The 15,001-nt window shown below is 35.4% G+C and overlaps 1 long non-coding RNA gene across 1 annotated transcript in view; it reads left to right on the top strand.

Annotated features, from left to right (window-relative positions):
• Window positions 1-7,329, top strand: part of LOC131800728 (uncharacterized) — a 74,095-nt gene extending 66,766 nt beyond the window's left edge. Inside the window, exon 3 of the long non-coding RNA XR_009341510.1 lies at window positions 7,231-7,329. This is a non-coding gene — a long non-coding RNA (uncharacterized LOC131800728). The remainder of the gene's footprint in view (window positions 1-7,230) is intronic.
• Window positions 7,330-15,001: the final 7,672 nt, after the last annotated feature.

The raw sequence follows: 15,001 nt of genomic DNA, 5'->3' as shown, positions 1-15,001 counted from the left end.
ATTCTGGAGGGTGTATTAAAGCATTGGGCGCGCAAACATTTTGCCCGCAGACCTTGGACATTCCAACATGACTCAGCACCATCGCACTCAGCATGCGCCACCAAAGAATGGTTACAAAATGGTGTTCCTCGCTTCATTTCCAGCGCACAATGGTCACCAAAATCTCCGGATACCAATCCGTTGGATTATTGTTTCTGGAGTATTTTGAAAAGCATGGCAAAAAATACCAAAGTGTCGATTAGCTGGGAATGGGCCAAAATACCGGAGAGCAACATTCGGGCAGCGTGTGACGGTTTCATTGGCCGTTTGAAAACCATAGTTCGTGCCAAAGGTGACCAATTCGAATAAATCTAAACTTATTGCAAAATTTGATGCTATCTCCGAAATTTTTTGTTTTCATTCAATGAAATTAAAAAAAATGTAAAAATTATGGGGTTTGACTTTGTTGCAGTATTTTTATCTCCCCCTGTATATAACAGCTATAGTTATATCTGAACCAATTTTCACCAAAATTTGAAGTACTTGCTTTCAGGCTGAATTCAGTCGGAATTGCCAAAATTCGCATCTTTTGCGCTGATATTAGCCATTTGGTGTACATTAAACCAGAAATCGGTTGAAGATACATATAGGAGCTATATCTAAATCTCCACCGATCTTAATACAATTTGGCAGACGTATTTCTGGGCTGTGTCTGATATCTGGTACCAAATGTCATTCTTGTGGAGTGCATATTACGCATGTGAGGGACTTAAAACCCCAAATCGGATGAAACATATATATATAGGGGCTATAGCTATATCTGAACTGATTTTTATCAAATTTCGCGAAATTGCTTCCAGACTGAATTCGCTCAGATGTGCCAGGTCATTTGAACTGATATTGGCCATTTGGCGCACAATAAACCCGAAATCGGTTGAAGATATATGGGAGCTATATCTAAATCTGATCCGATTATCACCAATTTCAATAGGGTTCGTCCTTGGGCCAAACAAATATTTTTTGGAAAATTTCATCTCAATCGGATAACAAGTAAAAAAGCAGTAAGTTGGGCCGGGCCGAACTTTGAATACCCTCCACCGTTTGAAACGAATTAGAAAATTTTCAAAAAAAAAAAAAAAATCCATTAAAAACTCAGTTAAAATCATCAAAATACCGAATATCGGGGGTACCGTCATATGGGGGATATACGATATCGTTAACCTATAAAGAGAATTCTCTGTCAGGGGGTAAAGTGCCCACAAAGAACTCCTTGTGTGGAATTTCAGACATTTCCGTTGAAAAATGTATCTAAAATCATAAAAATAACGAATATCGCGGGGTACCGTTATATGGGGAATATGCGATATCGTGGACCTATATAGGCAATTCTCTTTCAGGGTGTAAAGTACTTATATGGAACTCCTTGTGTGGATTTTCAGACCATTCCGTTGAAAAATGTGGCTAAAATCATCAAAATACCGAATATCGGGGGGTACCGTTATATGGGGGCTATATGATATCGTGGACCGATATAGCCCATCTTCGAACTTGACCTGCCTGCAGACAAAAGAGAGATCTGTGCAAAATTTTAGCTTCCTATCTTAATTCGTTTAGACTGTAGCGTGATTACAACAGACGGACGGACAGTGCTAAATCGTCTTAGAATTTTACGCTGATCAAGAATATATACATTTTGTTGGGTCTAAAATGATTATTTCGATAAGTTACAAACGGAATGACGAACTTAATATACCCTCCATACTATGTATGGTGGTGGATGCGATCTGCATTTTGTTTACAAAAATACATGGACGGATGGAATGACGGACTAAATCGGCTCAGAAAGTGATTCTATGAAGATCCTCAATAGTATCTAAGGGTCTATCTCGCTTCCTTCTCCATGTTACAAACAAATGACCAAAGACATAATGCCCTTACCACTATGTGGTGTAGATTATAAAAACTAAATCCACAACCATTTCCCGCATTCCATTTGGGCGCCACATGAAACCCCCGGAGACACGATAAATGACAAATTATGGTTTTTAATTTTTTTGTAACTTTAAAATGCCAACAAATTGAATATAGCAAAAGGGTAAACGCACTGATGATGTTATCAACCAACTTCACCACCCAGTGGCAGGGTGCTTACACCTCAAGGGGTGCTAATGACAAAAAAGAAGGGTTATACGAAAAAGAAACGACAAGACTATAAAATTGCACATAAATGTTTGGTTAATATTTTGTGCAAACACACAAAACCTTTAAAAAAACTGGAAAGTCGTCGTCTACCTCATGATAATTTCTAAAATGACTCGAGCAACCGCCTGCTGTGATGAAATTCATTTATTCAGATCATTTTGCGTTAAACGTCACGCGTACAGCACGGAAAGTGACACTTTTAATTAAATTTTACAGAAAATTGGATTAGAGTATTATTGATTGATTTTTTCACTTATTTTCAATTAAATAGAGAAAAAAGGCAGCTTTGGTGACAAGCCCAAACTCTGGCATTATTTCTACGTAATATACAATTAACATCAAAATTCTACATCTGTAGATTACTTACGATCTATCTCGTTTTTGAATAAATATAAAAAAGTTGTTTGGAAAATTTTGGGCAATAGCTTGGGTTTAGAAATACAATTTAGGTATATTGGCCCGAATCAGTACGTTTTTTGGAAATAACAATCCAGTCTCAAATCCTTTTTTAAATTTTTTTAAATATTGTTTTTAATTTAATTCTTAATTCATCATAATTATTGTTATCTTATAAATGAATGAGTCGAATCCATTGCGAAAAAATTTTCTTTATTGATAGCAAGTGCCCCATATTTGGCCCTATTAAAAATGGTGGGAGTCAGTTCAAATATAGATATGGCTCCCATATATCTTCAAACAATTTCGTGTTAATTGTGCACCAAATGGCCAATATCTGACCAAATGATCTGAATTTTAACCAAATGATTTAATTGTAACCAAATTAAGTCTAGAGGCAATTACATCAAATTTGGAGAAAATCGGTTCGGATATAGCTATAGCTCCCCATGTATGTAATATCAGCTCAAATTTAATATTTTTTTATATTCAATCGAATTTTACTATGAGTGGTATGATCTACTTCACATAAATTCCCAATTTAAACTTGTTGGTTACGAGACTAAATAAATACGGAGAGAGTTTAGGGTATCATATAGTCGGCCAGCCCTACTTTTGACCTTTCCTTACAATATTTAAAGTAACTACTTCGATTTATATTGAAATAAGTCGTTAAGGTTATAACATGCAAGAGAAATAGTGGTCTACAGTGCAGTCTCTTTGGGTAAAAAAATCACACATAAATTCACTTAATATAAATTACTTTTCCCGCATACGAAGTAGAAGACATTAGCTAGTATTGATTCCATGACCAATTTAAGATTTCAGTACTTTTTATACCGAACGCCACACGGTGGGGCCTTTGTGCATTTCTTTGCAACATGCAGAAGGAAACGAGATACATCCATAGTTCCTTTGATGATATTCAAATAAAGTCCTGCAACACAACTTTTGGTTTTTGATGATTGAATTATGTTTTAGAGGAACAACAGCGCCGTTAAAGATATCTCTAAATAAAACAAGAAAGAAGAAATTTTATCTATTGGAAGGAATTTTAAAATCTAAAAAAATTACTTAAAAATGTCGCTACAATTTTAACAAGTAAACAAGTTAAAAAGCAGTAAGTTCGGCCGGGCCGAACTTTTAATACCCTCCCCATTTACAACGAATTTGGAAATTTTCAAAAAATATAATCCTTAAAAAATTCTGTTAAAATTTTAAAAATACCGAATATAGCCGTTATATTGGGGTCTATACGACGTGGACATACATATGCATTGTTTGTCATAAGCCATTACCATATTCAAATTCGAAACTGGATCCGCACCGACAATTTTCTGTCACAGACTGTAGTTCCCATAACGAACTTCAAATACCAAATTTTAAACAATTCCGGTTAATAATGTCGCTAAAATCATCAAAATACCGAACATAGCGGGGTGCCGTTATATGGGGGCTATACGAAGACGTGGACCTGCACAGACAATTTTCAGTCTTAGGGTGTAGTATCCATTTGGAACTTCAAATACCAGATTTGAAACAATTCCCGTGAATAATGTCGCTAAAATCATCAAAATACCGAATATCGGGAGGTACCGTTATATGGGGGCTATACGAAGACATAGACTTGCACAGACAATTTTCTATCTTAGGGTTGTAGTATCCATTTGGAACTTCAAATACCAAATTTGAAACAATTCCGGTGAATAACGTCGCTAAAATCATCAAAATACCAAATATCCAAAGGTACCGTTATATGGGAGCTATATGAAAACGTGGACCTACATGGCCCATTTACGAACTTAACCTGCCTACTGGAAAAATAAACATGTGTGCAGTAAGTTCGACCGGGCAGAACTTTGAATACCCTCTACCATTTGGTACGAATTTGGAAATTTTCAAAAGGATAAGATCCGCTACAAATTTTGTTAAAATCTTAAAAATATCGAATATAGCCGTTATATTGGGGTTTATACGAAGAAGTGCAACTTTTGTCATAAGCCATTGCAATAATGAAATACGAAAATTGAAAAAAAAAAATCCGGTGAATAATGTAGCTAAAATCATCAAAATACCGAATATAGGGAGATACTGATATATGGGGCCTATACGATTAGATTAGCCATAGACTGCAGTTCCAATTACGAACTCTAAATATGAAATTTGAATCAACTCCGGTGAATAATGTCGCTAAAATCATCAAAATACCGAATATTGGGAGGTACCATTATATGAAGGCTACACGAAGACGTGGGCCTGCATACCCAGTTCTTTGTCATAGGTTGTAGCACCCGCCCATACTATCACCAGGGCATGTTTGTTTACAAACTGCTGGACAACGAATTTTTTCCCATCAGAGAAACCCAAATTCGGCAGTTCACCATTTTCGGCCAAGCGAAGCAACTCTTTAGCTCTTTTGAGTCTATTTTATTTCGGTTGCGGTGTAGTTCTTGCACTTTTTGGAATTTCAATGGCTTTATCCTGAGCTCATTTGTCAATATTTGCCGAATGGAATATTGCGATATGTTCAGCTCACGAGTCATTTTTCGGCCACTGCGACGTGGTCGCTTTTTTACTTTTCGAACCATTTCTGCTGATGTTGCTGTTTTCTTCTGTCCACTTCCTTGACGTCGGGCTACGCTACCAGTATCACCGTAACGGTAACGATGGATGGTATGATACACAAAAAATTTATTCACATTTAAATGCTGGAGTACTCTAACGATAGCCACTTGTGGTTTTCAAGCCAAATATAAAGAAATCACATTATCACGCTTGAATTCCATCACGAATAGCTTTTTTTCGGGAAAATTCTCACCAAAATGCCTTTGTACGGTTGTAAACAATATGATGAGCCGTCACTGCAATAATTTTAACAGCTGTCGGACGAGTGCCTTAGAAATGACAACAATCTGAAATTGGTTGCAGTTTTTGCATCTCACCCTATATATACGTTTCATCCAATTTGGTATTTTAAGTCCCTCACATGCATAATATGCACTCTAGAAGAATAATATTTGGTTCCGGACATCAGATCAATTTTTATCGAGATCGATTCAGATTAGGATATAGCTTCCATATATATCTATCCGGTATCAGATATATTGTGCACTAAATGGCTAATATCAGCCCAATTGTGCTGAATTTTGGCAATTACGACTGTATTCATCCTATAAACCAGTACTTCAAATTTGTAAATCGGTTCAGATATAGCTATAGCTTCCATATATATGTTTTATCCGATTTGGGGTTTAAAGCCCCTCACAAGCATAATATGTATTCCACAACAATGATCGTTGTTACCAGATATCAGATACCGCTCTGAAATGAGTGTATCAAATTTTGTCAAGATCGATTCAGATTTGGATATAGCTCCCTCATATATCCTCAACCAATTTCGGGTTAATTGTACACCAAACATCGGTTAAGATATAGCTATAGCATCCATACATAGATTTCATCCGGTTTTGTGTTTAAGTTCTCCACATTTGTAATATGCACTCCACAAAAATGATATTTAGTACCAGATATCTTAAAGAGCTCGGAAATACCTATGCAAAATTTTATCGAGAACGCCTAAGATTTGGATATAGTTCCCATATATATTCTTAATTCGGTTTGTTGTGCAAATAATGGCTCATATCAGCCCAAATGGGGTGAGTTTCGGGACGTACATTTCCATTTTGTTGTTGTTGTTGTAGCAGTAGTACATGTTTGCGTTCTGTTGATCTGGTTCAGGTCCACGTCGTATAGACCTCAAATACCGAATAATGCCGTTATTCGGTATTTTTAAAATTTCAACAGATTTTTTTTAAAGATTTTATTTTTTGAAAATTTCCAAATTCGTTCCAATTGCTGGAGGGTATTCAAAGTTTGGCCTGGCCGAACTTACTGCTTTTTAACATGTTTAATATAATCCTTCTGCGTGTGATATAATGCACTCTATAGCAAACTATAACTGCTCTAAAGCCAAATGTTGATATCTATGATCTACTTGAAATAAATTCTTTTGTTATGGGAGCTCTACAAAATATGCAAAGTGGTGTAGGGTATCATGTAGTCGGGCCCGCCCGACTTTTGACTTTTCCTTGCTGGTTTTTAACATTAGTTTAGGTAGAGTGAAAAATCTAGAATGTAATGTTCTTTGTTTACGCTTGCTTATACATTACTACTTTTATTACCACTGTCATAAATTTATTTTCTATTTCATTTTATTGAAACAAAATGTCGTGCCTGTCTTTAATTAATTTTTCTTTAAACATTTCTGATTTTACCATGGCAAAATAGAGTATAAAAGCTCTGAATATCGTTGCTGAATTCATACAGTTTTTTTTTAAATATTCAGACAACACAAACAAAAGTAAATATTAATTAAATAAAAAAAATAAATAAATAAAAATTATATATACATATAATTAGCATTTAATTTAAAATAGAATATAGAAAATGATTGGATTAATAAAAAAATATTTAACATATTTTTTACACTTTTTTCTATTTTTATTTATTTAATCATTTGTTTATATGTATTTATTGGTTAATTATTTTTTTATTAACTATTAGTAAATTTTTTCGTTGATTTATTTATTTATTAATTTTTCTTTCAATTATTTATCTATTATTTTTTTTTTGTTACATATAAAATTTCCTTAGATCAAAATGAAAACCTTCTTCGCCGTCGTCGCCTTTGCCGTCATGAACTTCTTGGCCATTGCCTCAGCTGAACCCCTCTTGAATGCCTTGCCTTTGGATGCCTTACATGCATTTTATACAGTATAGAGGGTATATTAAGTTCGTCATTCCGTTTGTAACTCATGGAAATAATAATTTTAGACCCAAATATATATATATTCTTTATCAGCGTAAAATTTTAAGACGATTTATCCCTGTCCGCCCGGCTGTCTGTCTATTGTAATCGCGCTACAGTCAAAACGAATAAAGATAGGAAGCAAAAATTTCTGCACAGTTCTGTCTATTGTCTGCAGGCAGGTCAAGTTCGAAGATGGGCTATATCGATCCACGATTCGTATAGCCCCCATATAAATGTACCTCCCCCACACGGTATTCGGTATTTTGATGATTTTAGTCACATTTTTAATGAAATTGTCTAAAATTCTACACAAGGAATGTGAGTACTTTACCCCCTGACAGAGAATTGTCTATTTAGGTCCACGATATCGTATAGCCCCCCTGTAAAGGTACCCCCTTATATTCGGTATTTTAGCCACATTTTTCAACGGAATTGTTTGAAAATTCCCACAAGGAGTATCTTATCGTCTGGAGAGGAATTATTAATATAGGTCCACGATATCGTATAGCCCCATGTAACGGTACCCCTCCGGTATTCGGTATTTTGATGATGTTAGCCACATTTTTCAATGGAATTGTCTGAACTTCTACACAAGGAGTTCTTTGTAAGTACTTTAACCCCTGAAATAGAATTGTCTATATAGGTCCCCATATAACGGTACCTCCCCATATTCGGAATTTTGATAATTTTAACTACAACTTTCAATGGAATTGTCTAAAAAACCATACTAGAAGTTCCTTCTAAGCACTTTACCCCCGGAAGATTATTGTCTATATATATGGGGGATATATATCGGTACCTCCCTATATTCGAGATTTTGATGATTTTGCCACATTTTTCAATGGAATTTTCTGAAATTATACACAAGGAGTTTTATGTGAGTACTTTACCCCTTGAAAGGAAATTGTCTACATAGGTCCACAATATCGTATATCCCCCATATAACGGCAGCTCCCGATATTAGGTTTTTTGATGATTTTAGCCACATTTTTCAATCGAATTGTCCGAAATTGCAGACAAGGAGTTCTTTGTAAGTACTTTAACCCCTGAAATAGAATTGTCTATATAGGTCCCCATATAACGGTACCTCCCCATATTCGGAATTTTGATCATTTTAACTACAACTTTCAATGGAATTGTCTAAAAAACCATACTGGAAGTTCCTTCCAAGCACTTTACCCCCGGAAGATTATTGTCTATATATATGGGGGATATATATCGGTACCTCCCTATATTCGAGATTTTGATGATTTTGCCACATTTTTCAATGGAATTTTCTGAAATTATACACAAGGAGTTTTATATGAGTACTTTACCCCTTGAAAGAAAATTGTCTACATAGGTCCACAATATCGTATATCCCCCATATAACGGCAGCTCCCGATATTAGGTTTTTTGATGATTTTAGCCACATTTTTCAATCGAATTGTCCGAAATTGCAGACAAGGAGTTCTTTATGAGCACTTTACCACCTGACAGAGAATTGTCCACGATATCGTATATCCCCCATATAACGGCACCTCCCTATATCCGGTATTTTGATGATTTTAGCCACATTTGTCTGAAAATCCACACAAGGAGTTCCTTTTGAGTATATTATCCCCTGGAAGAGAATTATCTACATAGGTCCACGATATCGTATAGCTCCCATATAACGGTACCGCCGATATTCGGTATTTCGATGATGTTAGCCACATTTTCAATGGAATTGTCTGAAATTCTAAACATGGGGTACTCACAACTCCTTAAAATAGAATTGTCTATATAGGTCCACAATATAGTATATCTCCCATATATCGGTACCTTCCATATTCGGTATTTTTAAGATTTTAACAGAATTTTTAATGAACTTTATTTTTTTTAAATTTCCTAATTCGTTGCAAATGGTGGAGGGTTTTTTACTTGTTATTCCTGCTTTGGGAATGTGCTTAGGCGTATATGACTTCGATGCAATTGTGCTTAATTTTTAGCTCACTTCTTTGGCCCCAGATCACATGTGTGTGCTCGACTAGTGATGCTAGTATTCTGACATCTGAACATGATCGCTGTGTGATAACAGCGTGACACTCGTCATTAATAGGTTTTAAAGCCCTGCAACACAACTTTCGATTTTTGATGATTTAATTATGTTTTAGAGGAACAACAGCGCCGATAAATACATCTTTAAATAAAACAAGTAAAAACAAGTTAAAAAGCAGTAAGTTCGGCCGGGCCGAACTTTGAATACCCACCACCATTTGGAACGAATTTGAAAATTTTCAAAAAATAAAATCCTCAAAAAATTCGGTTAAAATGTTAAAAATACCGAATATAGCCGTTATATTGGGTCTATAGGGAGGTATCGATATATCGGAGCTGTGCTAAGACCTGGACCAGCATAGACAATTTTTTGCCACAGGCTATACTTACTTTACTAACGTCAAATACGATATCTCAAACAATTTCGGTGGATATTGTACCTAAACTTGTCAAAATACCGAATATAGGGAGGCAATTTTCTGTCACAGGCTGTAGTTCCCATTACGAACTCTAAATACGTCATTTGAAAAAATTTCGGTGAATAATAACGCTAAAATCATCAAAATACCGAATTTTGGGAGGTACCGTTATATGGGGGCTATACGAAGACGTGGACCTGCCCAGATAATTTTCTGTCATAGGCTGTAGTATCCATTTCGAACTTCAAATACCAAAGTTGAAACAATTCCGGTGAATAATGTCACTAAAATCATAACAATACCGAATATCGGGATGTACCGTTATATGGGGGCTACATGAAGACGTGGACGTGCACATATAATTTTGTGTCTTAGGCTGTAGTATCCATTACGAACTTCAACTACCAAATTTGAAAAAATTCCGGTGAATAATGTCGCTAAAATCAACAAAATACCGAATAACAGGAGGTACCGTTACATGGGGGCTATACGAAGACGTGGACCTGCACAGACAATTTTCAGTCTTAGACTGGAGTATCCATTTCGAAATTTAAATACCAAATTTGAAACCATTTCGGTGAAAAATGTCACTAAAATCATCAAAATACCGAATAACAGGAGGTACCGTTACATGGGGGCTATATGAAAACGTAGACCTACATGGCCTATTTACGAACTTAACCTGCCTACTGGAAAAATAAACACGTGTGCAAAATGTTAGCCTTCTATCTCAATTCGTTCGAAAGATAGCGTGATTACAACAGACAGACAGACGGACATGGCTAAATCGACTTAGAATTTTACGCAGATCAAGAATATATATACTTTGTTGGGTCTGACATGATTATTTCGAGGAGTTACAAACGGAATGACAATGTTAATATACCCTCCATAGTATGGTGGAGGGTATAAAAACATTAAGTTCGGCCGGGCCGAACTTTGAATACCCTCCACAATTTGGGACGAATTAGGATATCTTCAAAAAATAAAATTTATTACAAATTGTGGACCTATATAGACAATTCCATTTTAGGGGACAAAGTACTCACACGGAACTCCTTGTGTAGAATTTCAGACAATTCCATTGAAAAATGTGGCTAACATCATCAAACTACCGAATATCGGTGGTACCGTTATATGAAGGCTATACGATATTGTGAACCTATATAGACAACTCTCTGTCAGGAGGTAAAGTGCTGATAAAGACCTCCTTGTCTGCAATTTCGGACAATTCGATTGAAAAATGTGGGAAAAAATCATCAAAATACTAAAACGTGGACTTATACATGCAATGTTTCGCCAGCGGAGCTAGAACACATTATGACCAACAAATACCAATTTTTAGACAAATCCATGAAAAATGCGACAAAAATCATCAAAATACCGAATATCGGAGGTACCGTTATATGGGGACTAAACCAAAACGTGGACCTGTATCGTGATTTCAACAGACAGACGGACAGACAGACAGACGGACATCGTTAAATAGACTTAGAATTTTATGCTGATTATGAATATATATACATTATGGGGTCTACGACGAATATTTAGACATGTTACAAACGGAATGACAAAGTTAATATACCCTCCTTTCCAAGGTGGAGGGCATAACAAGTAAGAAGGCAGTTAAGGGTCCGAAATTTTACTTATTGGAAGGAACTTCAAAATCTCAAAAAAAAAAATCGGTTACAAATGCCGTTATCATTTTAAAAACCGAAAAGCTGGTGATACACTTATATGGACACTTATATAGGGCTATAAGTGGATCTCTACAGCTAATTATATGCCAAAGAAAGTGGTGAATATTACGAATTCCAAATAAGAAGTTTAAGATAATTCTGTTGAAAAAATTAGCAAAATATCGAATATTCGTAGGTGCCGTTATATGGGGACTATAACTAAATTTAACCTGCAATGATGTTTCCTTCATGCTGGAAACACCAACTGTCAATTTATAGGAAATTCGGACAAAAAAACCATCAAAATGCCATAAACCGTTGAACGTGGAAATATCTAGCCCATTTTCAGTACTATGCAAACCTAAAACATATCTGTGTAAACTTTTAGCAACCAATCTTATTACGTTTGGGAGCTAGAGTAATTTCCACAGACGGAGAGACAGACAAATGGACGAATTTCGACATAGGATTTTATATACTTTGTGGGGTCTAAAATTTATATTTCGAGGTGTTATAAAAGTAATGACAAACTTAATATACTCTCTATATAATGGTGGAAGGTATAAATAGATTTTTTCCCCAATCCGACACCTGGAAATACGCTTTGCAATTACAGACACTTTGGTATCATACAATTAAGACTTAAAATTTTTACAGGACATCATATTTATAAATTTATGTTTGTACGCCCATTAATTTGTTCAGCTTAGGTGTTTGGTGTCAGATTTACCAATAAAACAATGTCAATGAGGAATGTTAATTTACCACTGACAAAATGTCAAAGTGACGATTTTCTGTGTTGTCCAATTTTGTATTGAAGTAAATACAAATTTGTTTTCAATAATTTATGGGACATTACAATTTCAAGTCGAACAAACAAATAATAAAAAACGCTAAAGTAACACAATTCCGTTTGGAAAATTGGACTATGAATCTGAAATATACGTGTGTTTAGGTTGACAAAAAATAACAAATTATAACAGCAGGATATTGCACCACACCACTTATGTCAAACACCCCTTAATAGGGAAGTAAAGAAACGTTTAAAAAACAACAACACACACCAAAAACGGAAAAAACCAACTTCATAAAGGACATAGCTGGGGGATGATGGCCGTCTGTCTCTGTCTCTCTTTCCCTCACGCACCGATTTTGATTGTGGACAGGAAAAAAATGGCAAGTACTTAATTTAAAATAAAGTGCGTAAAATAATTGAAAAACATAAAAGCGCGTAAAAAACGCCAACACCAACAAAACAACACCATCTACCAGTTCAGCTCCGCTCAGGACGTCGTTTGGTGGAAATGCATGCAAACAACAGACAAAAATCTCAACATGATAAGGGCTGTTAAACAAACAGACAGACAGACGTCGCACGACACATTCAAACAATTTCGTTCATTGTCGTATTGTTGTCCTTATAAAAATGTCAACAGGACACTGGATGCCGATCCAATCCGGTTTTCTCATCTTTTGCGAGGGAAAAAATATATGAAAAAAAAAAAAACGAAACAAAACAAAACAAAGTAGCTTCAACTTGTAACGATGAGTGGCAATTTCTCATATGTCCTGTTGGCAGGATAATAAAGTGCGTGAAATTTGTTTGTTCGCCTGTCATAATAATGAAAATATTGGCTTGTAGCAACATGTCAGGGGGTGTTTTCTTTTTTTTTCGTCTGTACATCTGATATTTTCTTATATGCATTTTTATTACTTTTGACAATGTCAACAAAATCCACTTGGCAGCAGAGTCCTTTACAAATAGTAGTAAATGTGATGAAAATCAAGGAAGTAAGTATGTTTACTATGACAGTGAAAAATTGAAGATGATTTGGTTAAAAACCATTGAATATACTCCTTGAGTCAAGGTAAACTAAGTTAGGTCAGATTTAAACAGTACATAAAACCGGGATTTTTATATTTCAATATTCTAAAGAAATATATAATATTATGTGATGGCCTTCAGGTAAATAAATTCAGTTCAGTCGAACTTCTTTCACCATTGGAAAGTAACTCTTTTCTATCGTTTTTATATGTAAAAGAGGTATAAAAAGCATCCTTGAATATCCTCCACCATTTGGAACGAATTTGGCAATTAAAAAAAAAAAAAATAATAATAAAATCCGTTAAAAATTCTATTAAATTCTTAAAAATACTGAATGTAGCCATCATATTATTTCGACGTGGACCTGCATAGGCAACTTTTGTCATACAGTATTCAAATGCGAAACTAAAAAAAATCGGTAATAATGTAGATAAAATTATCAAAATACCGAATATCGGGAGGTACCGATATTTAGGGGCTATGCGGAGACCTGGACCTGCATAGACAATTTTCTGACACTGAATACGGTATTCTTTAGGAACTTCAAATGCGAAATTCGAAACAATTCCGGTAAATAATGTCGCTGTAATCAGCAAAATACCGAATATAGGGGGATACGGTTATATGGGGGCTATACAAATACCTAGCCTGTGTAGACAATTTTCCGTCGTAGACTGAAGTACCCATTACGAACTTTAAATGCGAAATTTTAAACAATTCCGCTAAATAATGTATCTAATATCATCTAAATACCGAATATTGGGAGGTGCCGATATTTAGGGGCTATACGGAGACCTGGATCTGCGTAGGCAATTTTCTGTCATAGATTGTAGTACCTATTAAGAACTTTAAATACGACATTTGAAACAATTCCGATGAGTAATGTCGCTAAGATAATCAAAATACCGTATATAGGGAGGTAGAGTTATATGGGTGCTATACCTAAACGTGGACCTACAGGGTGAGATAAAAAACTTTATCAAAGTCAAACGCCATAATTTTTTTATACCCTACACCACATAGTGGTAAGGGTATTATGTCTTTGTGCATTTGTTTGTAACATGGAGAAGGAAACGAGATAGACCCATAGTTACTTTTGAGAACCTTCATAGAATCACTTTCTGAGTCGATTTATGCATGTCAGTCCGTCTGTCCATGTATTCTTGTGAACAAAATGCAGGTCGCATTTATTATCCGATTGAGATGAAATTTTCCAAACAATATTTTTTTGGCCCAAGGACGAACCCTATTGAAATTGATGAGAATCGGATCAAATTTAGATATAGCTCCCATATATATCTTCATCCGATTTCGGGTTAAATGTGCACCAAATGTCCACTATCAGTCCAAATTACCTGAATTTTGGCACACCCAACCGAGTTCGGCCTAGAAGCAAGTATATAAAGTTTGGAGAAAATCGGTTCAGATATAGCTATAGCTCCCATATATATCTTTTATCCGGTTTGATCTTTAAGTCCCTCACATTCCTACTATGCACTCCACAAGAATGATATTTGGTACCAGATATAAGATACAGCCCAGAAATAGCTGTTTGTAATTTTATCGAAATCGGTTCAGATTTGGATATAGCTCCCATATATATCTTCATCCGATTTCGGGTTTATTGTGCACCAAATGGCCGTTGGAGAAACCCGGTTCAGAGATAGCTATA

This window comes from Musca domestica, unplaced genomic scaffold, assembly GCF_030504385.1.
Source record: "Musca domestica strain aabys unplaced genomic scaffold, Musca_domestica.polishedcontigs.V.1.1 128, whole genome shotgun sequence".
Classification (NCBI taxonomy): domain Eukaryota; kingdom Metazoa; phylum Arthropoda; class Insecta; order Diptera; family Muscidae; genus Musca; species Musca domestica.
Note: the sequence above shows the minus strand (reverse complement) of the source record. Positions and strands in the feature narration are given on the sequence as shown.